At 41.1% G+C, this 12,779-nt stretch overlaps 1 long non-coding RNA gene across 1 annotated transcript in view; it reads right to left on the bottom strand.

Moving 5' to 3' along the window:
• Positions 1 to 689: 689 nt before the first annotated feature.
• The window catches only part of LOC122456891, a 186,004-nt gene continuing 173,914 nt past the window's right edge, over positions 690 to 12,779 (bottom strand). Inside the window, exon 3 of the long non-coding RNA XR_006276050.1 lies at positions 690 to 776. This is a non-coding gene — a long non-coding RNA (uncharacterized LOC122456891). The remainder of the gene's footprint in view (positions 777 to 12,779) is intronic.

A 12,779-nucleotide genomic window follows, 5' to 3' on the forward strand; every position in this document is an offset into this window, starting at 1 on the left:
CATCATAAAAACCACCTATTTTTGAAAATAGTGATTAGCTTTTGCACAGACAGTACGGCTAACAGCAGCACACAAACACTCCTGGAATTTTATAAGAGCAGAGAGCATTTTGGACTAATCTACCATAAAATACAGTAGTGTGATCCAAATCAAGAAGATTAAAGGTTTTGTCACACACCTTCATATCTCTAGTTCCTGATTATCTTATGATAATTGCATTTGGCTGTGATTTTACTTTATAATAACAAGTTGGTGTATTAATTTTTACATTCTATCCCTGTCACTTTAAAATCAAACAAAAGAACTCTCTCCGACCTCCAGCTACAAGATGACAGAGGTAATATGAACTGACTATGGTGAGGCACGCTCAGATATGGTCAATGTAATACTTGAAAACAGCTTCTTGACTATCTGAGAAGCAAGAAGGAGGGAAACGAGTCTGTTGATGCAGAAACATCTACCTGAAACTAGGACTGGCAAAATGTCTCTTGTAATCCTATTAGATCATCCTGGGTTGCAACTTGGGATAGCCCTGAGGAACACTTCACACATTAGGCTAGTCCATAGAAAAATATGGGCTCTCCAAAAACTAAGAGTGATTTAATAAAAATGACACTGTCAAGAGTTTAAAGCCCAACAATATATGGTCTTTAAGACACGTATTATTTTTCTTTATGTTTAAATCATACCTCATAAATGGAGGCCCATATCCTCCAAGTCAATGGGACTCCGTTGTAGTAGTCTTCTCTTACAGAGTCACTTGCAGGATCAGTGCCCTAAGTAGAATTTCAAACTGATCCTTCATGCCATGAGAGTGAAAACAAAATTAAACCCTCCACCCCAAAACAATCTGCTCTTCAATCATTAACAACAACCTATTTAAAGTGTTGTCACACTTTACATATATTACACACTTTACAATATATTACATATATTACAATATATGTATATTTTTAATATATATATAACAATATAAAATATAATTACAATTGTAATATTATAAAATGGTCCTTTCTCATTGCATCTCTCTCTTTTTGATCTGTTTGCTTCAGCGCTGACAGAAAAAAAGACTTTCATATGATTAGGCTTGCAAGCCAATAGGTGAGAACAAGCTGCATTCTATTCTCATCTTGGCATAATTAGCAAGGTGGTCTGTAAAAATTCCAGAATCTTTACTACTAGGATGACTATATTTCCCAAAGAGAAAACGGGACACTCCTGATGTCCCCTCACCCCCCCCCCCCCCGTGAGGCTGTTGCCTGTGGCTATAACTCTGCCCCCTCAGGAGGCTGTCAGCTGTTGCTGGAATTCTGCCCCCCCCCGCAATGCTGGAACACTGCCTCCCCCCTGCAGGGGGCTGGAATCTCCACTCCTCCGCCCCCCAGTCATCCACACTGCACCCCGCTTTTTTTTTTTTTTTACAAAAGTGGGCATTTGTCCCATTTGCTCTTGCCAATTGATCAAGTCAGCAAAAGCAAATGGGACAAATGCTTCCTTTTGAAATAAAGTCATGATGGTCGGGACAGGGCTTTAAAAAGGGACTGTCCCAGCCAAAACGGGACTCTATGTATTGGTGTTGAAGAGGCAAAAGGCAGGAAGAACCCAGCTTGATTTTCAGATCCCAGGATGAGTTTGCATGGCTGACAGTGGGAGAAAATAAAATAAACATGTTTTCACTTGTAAACTGAGAAAATGTGTTGTGGAATCCATTGGGAGAATATATAGTGGAGCCCACAATGTCATTTGTATAGTTACTTTTCAGACCACAAACACTCCTCAAGAACTCTAGTCAGAGCTTGAAGATCTAATAAAACATATACTCTGTAGGTTCATCATGCTATGGAATGAGCTACCACAATTAAAATGACCCCAAGACATTTCAAAATAAGATTTCTGAGACATATGGTGGAATCGCTTAAGAATGGAAGGCTGCTTTCCCCTCTGTAAGATGATGAGCTTCCTCCAGAGAAATGAAATAAGACCAAAGTGTGCCCTTATTTCAGAAAAGGATTAACAGAAGACACAGCGCTGGTTGAGATACCAGAAATCTATGGAACTTACAATGCAGAAGCTTTAAAAAATGTATTATTTTTGGGAGCTGTTTTTCTACTAAATGCTAATACCAAAATTTAAGGAAATAATTATACTGCCTGATTAATATTTATGAAGATGATAGACAATACGAAGTATTGTACTTTATACAAAGTATATATTTGGATTAATATATGCAGTTAGTTAATATGAGTTCTGCTGAGATGATGCAAATATTGCATCATTCATATATATATGAATGTATGAATGATGCACTATTTAATAAAGGTAATATATATTTATAAATGATGCAATATATACATTATATATACTGGGTATTGGTATAATATAGGCATATAGTGTATAATATATATAAACCCTGTATATTAAAGATAAAAATGCCATAGCTAAAATTTATTCTTTGATATTTTATCAGCTATTTATCTGGAAAGATAAAACAAATAATTGTAACAGTTACCCTTATTAATTGTATAATAAGTTATCCTTATTAAATATACAATATTATATATATAGCTTTTGGGAGCTGTGAAAAGTTAATGTAAAACAGTCTTCTCTAGCGAAATACATAGTGGAGCAGTAATAAATCAGTTTACTGAAACTCATTCCACTTACACTTTAGTCTTTCAGCAAGATAGCAGCACTCTTTGCACTTAATATGTTAATAAGGGAACAATGCTTTTAGTACAGTTGTGTTCCAAAAATGTGTGTGCAAAAGAATAGTTACCTAACACAGCCCATCCAAGTGACGTTGGGTTTGCATTCTAGTTCTAATGGCTGCAATCTCAGCTTTTCTACTTTTGTGCTGATATTATACCTATGGCCATTATGTTCAGACAGATGTACCACACTTGGAAGGAAACACAGAGGAAGAAAGAAAGGAAGAATGTGTATGTGTATGTATGTGTGCATGTGCGTGTGTGTGTGTCAGAGAGAAAGAGAGAGAGAGAGAGAGAATAGAGGGTATTGGAGTGAGAAAAATATATATCGGAGAGAGTAGACATTTCTCAAAATCCTGTTTAACAACATTCGTTTCATTGATCTTTAGCTATATTTAAATTCACTTTGTAGCCAGAAAATATGGGGTTCTTTTAATTTTCATGTCACTTTAATGATCATAAAAATGGCTGCCCTTCAAGCCCCTGGAGTGTGAAATGACATTGCTCCATAGAACATTTAGAGCAAGGCAAGGGAGCGCAGAATTCCCCATGCTGCCCCGTTAATGTGATTCAACATGGCCTTTGAAGACGTGGCCTTTATGGGAGACAATAGGTCATGTCAACCCTTGAGTGCTGAGACTGGCACCAAGAGCACCAAGAGCATTGGTAGTGGTAGTAGTGATTACTGTGAGGTAGTGTCCCTATTTACTGGGAAGGGAACTACAAAACTTGTTTCACATATGCTACCAAGTGGCCAACAGACAGTAACTGTTGGATCGTATTAAAGAATTTCTGTATTAAAATCACAAATGAGTTTGATTCCCCATAGTTTTAATTCCAGGGTATTACTAATTAAGAGGTTTCTTGGTTTTTGGTACTGTTTCTCTCCCTCTATGTGTGAAACTTGCAAGCTGTTAATTGCGTTAGTACATTCTAAAAAGAAAAGGAGTACCCGTGGCACCTTAGAGACTAACAAATTTATTAGAGCATAAGCTTTCGTGAGCTACAGCTCACTTCAAGACAGAGTCTGTTCTCAAAGCAATTCTTTGTAACAACAACTACTCACACAGAGAGAGACTCAAAGCAATACTCTGTAACAACAGAAACAGCACTGAGAGACTCCCTGCCCTTTTGTTGTATTCATCTCGCTTTGTTAACAATAGTGATTAAAATAGAGACAGAGGATGTATGTGGATGGATGCTTGATGTTGATAATAACTGAATGATCAGGGAGGTGCCAGCCTAAGAATCCAGTGTCCAGCGGCTGAAGAAGGCGTCAAGTGGAAATAACAAGAGGACCCCCAGAACGCAGACTGGAATCCACCCAACAGCCTCAAGAATGGGAGAACCAAAGAACAAGATAACATCTGGCAGCACAGAGCCATCAGGAATGTGCCATCTGCTGATTGATTCAGTAACAGCATGATGAAGCAATTCCCATAGACTGGCATAGGAAGAAATTCCTATAAAAATGGACTCTAGAAAGTGAGAACTTTGGGGTCTGATTCTGCAAACCAACTTCCAGGAGCGTCAGATGAGCATCTGACAAGGCCCTGCTCCCTCCTCATGTCCAGGCCACGTGGCCAGTGGCTTGGCATGAGCAACTCTAAGGCTGGTAACTATGATAACAACCTTGCAGAACCTGTGTGTGTGTGTGTATGAATGAATGTGTGAATAAATATGAAATTGAATGGAATGTTATAGCTATAACTAACTGCTTACTATGATTCTTTCTGTATTCACAATAAATGTGGCATTTTGCCTTTTCCCCTTTAATAAGATCCTGCTGGTTTTTATTTTATTGGTATAACATAACAACTTTTGACCCGGGCTGGATTTTAGGCCTATCATGTTCCATTATCTACTCCCAGAGGTACCCAATTCCTCTCCACTTTGCACAAATGTGGTATTTGAATTGTGGTATTTATGAGTGAATTTAGATTCAAACACACATTAATTATACAACAGAAAGAACCTGTTCTCATAGACTTATGGACCAGAAAGGCCAGAAAGGGCCATCATGATCAGCTAGTTTGACCTCCTGAACATTGCAAGCCACATAATCTCACCCATCCACTATTGTAGTAGGCTCATATCCTCTGATTTACTGAAGTCCTTAAATCTTGATTGAAAGACTTTAAGTTACAGAGAATGCACAATTTACTCTAGTTCAAACCAGTAAGTGACCCAGCCCCATGCTTCAGAGGAAGGCAAATCATGCCCCACAGGATCTCTGCCATTCTGATCTGGGGAAAAACTCCTTCCTGATTCCAAATATGATAATCAGTTAGACACTGGGCAGGTGGGTGAGACCCACCAGCCAGATACATGGGGAAGATCTCTGTGTAATAACTCAGAGCCCTTCCCATCTAATGTCCCATCTCCAGTCATTGGAAATATTTGCTAATAGCAGTTGCTGATGGGTCTTATGCTATTGCAGGCAATGTCATCATACCATCCTTGCCATAAATTTATCAAGTTACGTTTTTTGCTCCCACTCGTCCCCTTAGAAGACTGTACCAGAACTTCACTGTTCTGATGGTTAGAAACTTTCATCTAATTTAAAGCCTAAACTTATCGATGATCAGTTTATATCCATTTGTTCTTGTACCAACACTGGCTCTTGAATTCAATAACTCCTCTTCTTCCCTGGTGTTTATCTCTCTGATGTATTTATAGAGAGCGGTCATATCTCCCCTCAGCCTTCATTTTGTTAGGCTAAACAAGCATATCTCAATAAGTCTCCATTTGTAAGGTAGGTTCTCCATTCCTCTGATCATCCTAGTAGCCCTTCTCCGCACCTGTTCCAGTTTGAATTAATCTTTCTTAAACATGGAGATCAGAATTGCACACACTATTCAAGATAATGATAATAACACTTCCCTGTCTCTACTGGAAATACCCTGTCTCATGCATCCTAGGATTGCATTGATCTTTTTTGCTGCTGCATCACACTGGTAGTTCATAGTCATCTTGTGATCAATCAATAGTCTTTCTCCTTCTCTGTCACTTCAAACTGATACATCCTCAGCTTATTGCAAAAATTCTGGTTATTAGTCCCTAAGTGCTTGATCTTGCACTTTGCATTATTAAATTTCATCCCATTTTTATTACTCCAGTTTTCAAGTTGTCCAAATCTTCTTGAATGACATTCTGGTCCTCCTCTGTATTGGCAATACCTCCCAACTTTGTGTCATCTGCACATTTTATTAGCACACTCCCACTTTTTGTGCCAAGGTCAAATATTAAATAAGACTGGTCCAAAATCTGATTCTTGAGGAACTCCACTCTCCTTCTCTCCTCCTTATTGAAAAGGAGAAAGTTATGTCCTTACATCCATGTAATGTAAACTGCAGGGAGAATTATACTAGAGGACATGTACATCTTCGCAGTTCTTCTGCCTGTCTTTCTGTGGCACCTGCCATAGGTAGCCAGCAAATGTCCAAGAATACCCACAAGAATGTCCATCTGGCCTGAGGGTCCATCTGCCTTCACTGGAAATATATTACCTGACTATTATGGAGATCTGTTTTAGTCACTAATGACAACTATTATGGAGATGTCTTGCCAGCGCCATAATTTCACTTGTTATACTATTTGTGTTAGAGTAGCTCCTAGAGATGCCACCTGAGATTGGGGCCTCATTGTGCTAGGTACTGTACAAACATACAGTAAGTGATGCTCTCTGACCTGAAGATCTTATACTATAAGTAGACAAAACTGACAAAATGTGGGAAAAAGGAAAAGAAAGGATAATAATACTTTATCCCCAGTTTGCAGATGGCAAACCAAGGGACAGAGATTATGGCAGATCTGAGTATTGAATCTGGACCTTCTGAGTCCCAGACCAGCTCCTTAATAACCACAAAATCAAAACCATCATAAAACAACTTGTAAGGTACCTCTAATGGTTGTGGGAGGGAGGTAAATATACATTTTGAGAAGGGTTGAGCTCGTGAAACTCCGATTGTATTGTGAGGTAGGAGAAAGTCTATTCATTTTCATACAAATCTTCTTTTTCACCTCTATATAAACATTTTCCCCCTGTTTTCTTGTCTTCCCCTTTACATCTCAATCTTCCTTCATTGCAGAGTCTTCCGTTTTAACAATCTTAGGGTTTTCCAAACACAGTGGTGGTGAGAAAACATCTTTCTATGTCTTTTGTAATAAATATCACAGCAGTGTCCACTGACATTGCAATGACTTCAGGACCAGCAAAATTGCCAGTGCTTTGTTGATTGGAGTCACTCTTCTCTGCATTTATCCTGATTCTCAGGCCACTAAGGGCTTTATGTGTTTCTTTGGAAACATAAACAGGCCTTGCAATGGACAGAGAAAGCCCCTAGGAACAGCCTCTTGCAGGTCTTCCTCAGCTGCTGTATGTCCTGCTCCCTACCTCAAGTACAGGAAGTGGTTTGGAAGAGTGTACTAAACTACAACTATTACCTGCTTCCCAGGGCCCACCAGGAGCAGAGAAGTAAGTTAGAACAACCTTGATGGTACTCTAACAGTGGGGACTAGGCAGGCCTCACCTTATAGCTCCAGATCAGAATACAGTTCACAGGTCGCTTAATGCCACCTTCTGCCCCTGCCATCTTGTTCATGTCCCAAATCATAGCAACTGAGAATGAGACCCCAGGGTTCTACAGATGTGTGTCTGCCTCAGTACTCAAGACCCAGAAATGCTACATGGTGGCATGGTTCCTGACCTCACTGGTGCGCAAATGTACCCAAATGTATCTTAGAAGTTCTTTTCCTCTGTATTTTTATGAGATGCATCTACTGTCTCGATCACAGATAAACTAGTACAAATCAATGAAAAAGATTTTTATCTTAATTGCCTCTAATTCGTAATGCAATAATTACATGAACATACTGTACCCTGCAAAGCATCTATCCTTTGTTCTGCAATTTTTACTGTGCCGTGTTTAACTGATTCTGTTAGTAGCTTATAATGGACTCTAAGAACCCTCTTCATAAAATAATAATAACAAAAAAAAACCCCTTTCTGTAATGGAAGTAGAAAGAGACATGTTTTCAGTGCTTGGCAGGAGCAGAATTGTATAGTTTACCTGGTCTTATAAAGGAAACATCTCTCAAAATAATCCTTTTACCAGATTTTGGGTGGCAAAAACCAGCACAGAGAATTTTTTGGGAGGGATTTATTCGGATCTAAAAAGTGAGTCAAAATTAAAAAGTAAACAAAAGGAATATTGTTAGCAACAGTAAACAGAATAATACCACAGCACCAGATGCATGTACAGCTGTTAAAATCAAAGTTTAAGAGTCTGCCATGTAACCAGGTGCTGTTGTTACACAAGTACATCTGGAATAACTTGGTTCTGTGAGTGCTATATAGCTAGAAGGAAAAGAAAAAGAATGATAGTTTTGTGGTTAAGGCACTGGGCTATGACTTAGGACATCTGGGTGCTGAGTCCAGCTCTTCCATGGACTCTCTCAAAGATTTTGGTCAGGTCATTTAATTTCCCTGGTCCTGATTCAGCAAAGCCTGTGCTTATGTTGATCCTCATTCAGGAAAGCACTTGGTCTACAGGTTCACTTGGTCAATACAGGCATAAAAGAGGAATAGTAGTTACTAGAGGCACAATTTGCTGTCACTATCATTGTACAAATCATACAGTAGCCAGGTTTAAAAGCACAGAGGAGAGAACCAAGAGGATGAAGATGCTAAAATGCAGACATCAGTGGTTGCTTCCTGGAATGGTTTGTTGCTTCCTATCAAACCACACTTTGGACCCATAGTAGCACATGACTTTTTTGGCAGGTGAGGCACAAATCACAATATAGTTATTTCCACCCCTGTCCAATGTATAATTTAACAGCTTTAAAGCTTACCTTATTTATAGCAGTGGTTCTCAAATGGGGGTACATGTACCTTTGGGGGTACACAGAGATCAACTCATCTAGATATTTGCATAGTTTTACAATGTGCTACATAAAAAGGATTAGCGAAGTCAGTACATGCTAAAATTTCATACACACAATGACTTATTTATAATACTCTATATACTATACACCAGTGGTTTTCAAACTGTGGGTCACGACCGTGAGGCACTAGGTCATGGCGGTTCTGGTCAAGACCATCGACAGGCCATTAAAAGTCCCATCGGCAGTGTGGCCTGGCTAAGGCAGGCTAGTCCCTACCTCTTCTGATGCTGCGCTGCGCCCCGGAAGCAGCCAGCAGCAGGTCTGGCTCCTAGGTGGGGGGTGGGCATTGGGCTCTGCATGCTGCCCACGCCCCGAGCACCGGCTCTGCACTCCCCTTGGCTGGTTCCCAGCCAATGGGGGCTGGGAGGGGGCACTGCCTGGGAGCAAGAGCTGTGTGAAGCCGCTTGCACACCTTTGCCTAGAAGCCGGACCTGCTGTTGGCCGCTTCTGGGGCACAGCGTGGTCTGCGGTGGCAGGACAGGCAGGAAGCCTGCCTTGCACCTCTGCTGCACAGCTGACCGGGAGCCGCTTGATGTAAGCCCAAACCCCAGTCCCATACCCCAATCCCCTCCCCAGCCCTGGGCCCCTGCAAACCTGGAGCCCCTTCCTGCACCCCAACCTCTGGCCCCAGCCCTGAGCCACCCCAAACTCAGAGCCCCCTCCTGCACCCCAAATCCCTCATTCCCGCAGCCCTCACCCCCACACCCCAACCCTCTGCTTCAGCCCTGAGCCCTTCCCACACCCCAACCCCCTCATCCCCAGCTCCATTGTGTCATGGGCACCAACAATTTTCTTCAACTGGGTCGCCAGAAAAAAAGTTTGAAAACCACTGCTATACACTGAACTTAAGTACAATATTTTTATTCCACTTGATTCATTTTATAATGATATGGTAAAAATGAGAAAGTAAGCACTTTTTTGATAATAATATGCTTTGACACTTTTGCATTTTTATGCCTGATTGTGTAAGCAAGTAGTTTTAAAGTGAGGTGAAACTTGGGGGTACGCAAGACAAATCAGACAACTGAAAGGGGTAAGGAGTCTGGAAAGGTTGAGAGCCACTGATTTAAAGTGAAGAAGCAGCAGCTGGACCCAGAAACTGAAGCCCCCACTGCTGCTACGTCTACCCAGTTCGGTGCAGGGGGAGGAGCATGAGGCAGTTCCAGCCCTTGGCAGTGGCTCCTTGCACACACACACAGGGCCCATTTCATGGGATCGGGAGGCCACAGAGCAGAGGGAGCAGTCCCCATCACTGCCCTCTGCAAACCCCTGCAGCCAGGGCTTAACTGTTATAATCCTGCTGCAGCCTCACCAAGCAGTGGTTACCAGAGCAATGCCCTGATAAAGTGACTGGTGGATGTGGTAAATTGCCATGGTAATAAGGCAGCTTCTTGAGGCACTATTAGCTATACCAAGATTTGAGCCTCACACAGCACTTTGAACTTTCAGGCGTTGCATTTCACTTGTGGAGGCAGTGAGTTGTGACATTTAAATCAGATCACAATTTGTCCTAAAATCTGCAGACATGTGTCAGTTAAATATGAGAATATGCAAAACATATTTTCATAGCTTTGGGGAATTCTCGCTTAGGTTGGGCCTTATTTGCCTGTGCTGATGAACACCCCTACTCTGGACCTGCGCATTGTGTGGTCATTTACACATTCCGATTTGGTAGCTTTTTACACTCTGCACAGATGTAAATAACTGCAAAAGGTGCAAGACAATGGTGAGCTGGAATCTGTATATCCAGCTCTATGCTAAGACTGTTCACCATTCTTTTTCAATGTGCCTTTTACCTGGTCATATTCTGCTCACACGTCATTTGGCTGTAACAAGTCACGTTAGATTAATCATATAATGTGGCAGTGAGGCAGATGACAATTTGAGGGCTCTGGCTAAGAAGTCATAAAACAAGAAGGATTTAAGTATAGACCTGCTAGTAAAGAAGAACACAGAACACAAAAAGTGGTGTTTGCCACTCTCTCTGTTTGTGATTATTAGCAGATAAACCGGAGGGATAGTTCTGTACATGCACGAACTGGTTTTGCTGCACTTTTTCAACTCCCACCCCTTTCATCTCAGCCTGGCAATCTCATTAATTTTGAATGTATGACGCTTGAAATATGCTTTTCCCACACACATTTCTCTTGTAGATCTGTTCTCTAAGAATTTTGCAAACAGGATGTCAGGAGGGACAATGAAAGGGATTGTATTTGAGCAGAGCTCTGCAATATATGCATAGCCCTCCAAATGGCCACAAAAAGAGGAAACTGGCCTTGCCTACAAAACCATGTTCTCTTAGATATTTCAAATTAGCCTATCACCAACAGGCCCTGATTCAGCAAAGCACTTAAGCATATTCTTTATCACACTCGGAATCCCAATGAAGTCAATGGGATTCTTCATATGAATAAACTTCAGCATGTGAGTAAGTGGTCTGCTCAGTCAGGTGCAGTATATCCGTACTAACAGCAGCCAAACTTTAGCTAACCCAGCTTTAAATTTTCCTGATTTCCATAGAGCACCTTAAAGCCAAAAATAGTTCTTTCTTTTCTTACTATGTTTGTCTATTGTACATTTAAAAACATATTGATGGGCACTTCTTGGGAGTAAGTGTTTGGAATTATTATTGTATTTCTGTTTTCTTTTTCTCTTTGCTATTTTATTGTTTCTTCCCCTTTTGCAGATTTCTGTCTGTCATTCTCCTTCCTTGGGTTTATCCTAGACTTCTCCATTTTAAGTGTCCTGCTCCTTCTTGCATTTTTGCTTAGTTTAATTCTGCTCTTTTCCTTTGTACATTTTCAGCATATTAACTTTCTTCTTTTGCATTCTGATTTTCTTTCCTTTGTTTGTTGGTGTCAGTTTGCTTCTTATTATCTCCTAGCTAGCAGTTTTCTACTTTTTTGGCCTTCAGTCCTCCTTTTCCTTTTTGTTTCTCTCTCTAAACTCTCTTTCCATCTCTATTTCTCTCAAACCATTCTGCCATACAGCAACAGTGATAGTGAATGGACAAGCTTTGCCTATGATATTTCCTTTGCTCCAGACTACAAGAAGGAACTCTATTCCCATTGTATTTCTGACACAGTGTGCTTAGAATAGAGGATGCAAAAGTACAACATAGTTGAAGGATACAGTTCAGTGTCAGCCCTGTAAGCATCTGCCTGTGGAAAGGGGTAAAGATTTTGATTCCTTAGCAGAATCTTTGTCCATCAATAGCAAGCACAGATCATTTGCAAGTAGCATACTTATTTCCCAGGGGAGGCTTTGGGAGCATTTCAAAAACCATACCCATGGACCTGGCTCTCCACTACCTTTGAACTGCAACCACTGCATGTCTAAAGTATTACAGTAACAAATGATTCCAAAGGGACAGGCAAGGAACCATGTGATCATACTCTGAAGTTTCTGGCATGTCTTAATCAAGGTTCCAACAATTGAAGTTCTGTGTGGTAAGGACTTTGGGGAAGGCCCAGCGCAGTACTTGCAACTCAAGCAAACAAAGGGCTAAGGTGGCTTTAAGCTACTTTTGTGCCCAGGTTGCTTCCCTGGTATGACTTATACACCTCTGAGGGGCTGACAGCTCCTTGGGCTGCCTTATTGAACACCGCGCTACCCAGAATCTCTGCAGTGCTGCATACTATGCCCCCCCTTTGACACATCTCTCTCACCCCCAGCCTCAACCACTACAGACCACCTATACCAGGGCTTGTGAGGGGCCCTTGTAAGGCAGCTTTATGGCTATCCTCTACAGTACCTGTGCTGGCGGAATCCTTCAACCTTGCAGGGCCAGCCCACAACATTTTGGCACCTGAGGCGGGGAGCTCAAATGACGCCCCCATGCCTCCTCACTTGGGTCAAAACTTTGAAAGGTCTCAATTCCGCCTTCTTCCTGTTCTACTCCTCTCATGGTACTGCTCTGCTACCTACCCCAATAAAGGAGAACTAACAACTTAAAATGCCTTGTTCAAAAATTTTAAGTAACACTTAACTTTCAAACGCCTGAACACCAAATGTAACTTCTCTTGTCTGCATAGTAAACACTGGCATTTGTATCTGTTTGAATAATGAAAGGTGCTTTCCGTGCTTTCTTGGTTGCAAAGATTTGAATTGCTTCCTGAAGGT

Source organism: Dermochelys coriacea, chromosome 1 (genome assembly GCF_009764565.3).
Source record: "Dermochelys coriacea isolate rDerCor1 chromosome 1, rDerCor1.pri.v4, whole genome shotgun sequence".
NCBI lineage: Eukaryota > Metazoa > Chordata > Testudines > Dermochelyidae > Dermochelys > Dermochelys coriacea.